This window comes from Triticum dicoccoides, unplaced genomic scaffold (assembly GCF_002162155.2).
Source record: "Triticum dicoccoides isolate Atlit2015 ecotype Zavitan unplaced genomic scaffold, WEW_v2.0 scaffold38792, whole genome shotgun sequence".
Taxonomy (NCBI): domain Eukaryota; kingdom Viridiplantae; phylum Streptophyta; class Magnoliopsida; order Poales; family Poaceae; genus Triticum; species Triticum dicoccoides.
This window is the reverse complement of record NW_021268418.1, coordinates 1-1,730: the sequence shown is the minus strand read 5'-3', so window position 1 is coordinate 1,730 and position 1,730 is coordinate 1. Positions and strand designations below refer to the sequence as shown.

At 46.6% G+C, this 1,730-nt stretch overlaps 1 pseudogene; it reads right to left on the bottom strand.

Annotated features, from left to right (window-relative positions):
• Positions 1–423: 423 nt before the first annotated feature.
• On the bottom strand, positions 424–1,040 carry LOC119346094 (annotated as a pseudogene).
• Between the last annotated feature and the right edge of the window lie 690 nt (positions 1,041–1,730).

Sequence of the window (1,730 nt, the reverse complement as noted above, 5' to 3'; positions counted from 1 at the left end):
ATTGGTTAATACAAGAATATAAAATACAAATAACCTATGGTGCTTAGCGTAATCAAGAATTGCAGAAATCAAACTTTGATATATTGTTTGCTACAGTGTTACATACTACTTCTCCAAATAATTCTTTTTAGTCTGCATATAAGATTTGCCTGAAGTCAAACTTCATAAAGTTTGAGCATATTTATATTAAAAAATATTAACATGTACAATACTAAAGTCACAGAGTATAAAATTAAAATTCATGCCGCATTTAATGATATTGATTACACATTGAGAATATTGATATTTTTTCTGTAAGTTGGTCAAACTTTACGTTGTTTTACTTCAAATAAATCTTCTATACAGAGTAAAATATCTGGCGGGAGTATTTAATATTAGAAGTGCTAGCCCGTGCTGATGCACGGGTTGATGACTAGTAGATTATTAACTATCAAAGTCATATGGCCCTAGCAAGACATTGTTCAGGCTGCCCAGCTTGATCAACTCCTCGTTATCGTTGATAACTGTCTGGCTTTCCATGGGAAGCTCATGCCGGCAGTCGCTGACATGGTCAGTCGCCTTCTCCACACACTCGGGCAGTTCAAAGAACCACGGGCCGTCGGCGTCGCCCATGGGGACATGGAAGTCCCTGAGCATGGCGTCGCAGAGGCCGAGGGTACCGATAGCAGCATCGTAATCCACCTGGCAATACCTGAGGCCGAGCGCCTCCTCCGTACCTTTCTTGGCTTTCTGGAGTGCTTCCTTCACCTTGCCGCCGGCAGCCGCCACGTGGATCTTGAGGATGTCAACGGCGACGAGCGACAGGTCGCGGAGGTCCTTGGACTCAGAGCTCCTTTTGTCGGACCGGAGAGTCTGCACGCAGAATTCCTGGGTGACGTTCAGGTGCTTGTTGCGGCAGCTGCTCGAAGCATTCTTGCAGGTTTCTACCACGAGGTCTACCACCTTGACCTTGTCGCTGCGCCGCCGGCATGTGCGCCGATGCACACAAAAAGGAGCATGATTGCAACCAAGAAGGCAGCGGTCGCCCGTGTGGTTGCCATTGCTGCAAGGATAGCTGCAATTGTATTGTAGGCTTTGTAGCTGAGAGAGAGGTGAAGATGAATTGATAGTCAGATTTTGTAGTGCAAAGATGGAGGTGGTGTACGGTTCTTGTGACATCTATATAGTGCAGCAGCAGGTTCATAAATCCAATGCAGCTTAGTCACGGATATCCAAATAATTAGTATTTCAGACACTATATGCACAGATATGTGTTGGAAAAATGAGCAAATTACTACGAGATTTAATACGAATAAATAGGAAATAGATCATGACAGCAATAGCAGAGATTAAACTAATCATGCGAACTAGCATACTAGATGAACAGATCACATCTAGGGCATATACTAGAAACATGAGTTCTACCACGATCTCGAACAAGAAAGATAAAATAACATACGGTGCCGCGGGTGAAGCACCGACGGCGTTGACGTTGTCGCCCATGTCGTCGAGGATGAGGTTGCCGAGGTCGGGGAAGAAGTCGTCGTTCGCGAAGTCGTCGCTGCCAGCAGTCGCGCGAGTGCGCTCCCCAAAAACCTGATCGCCCCTCTCCCATACAGGATCACGAGAGGCGGGGTTCTAGAGGCCTGCTGTCCCTTCTCCCGATGCACGCCGAAACGAGGGATGGAGAAGACTTGCTTGGCGGCGCAATGATCTGGAACGGTGGTCAGAAACCATACGAAGCGGCGACG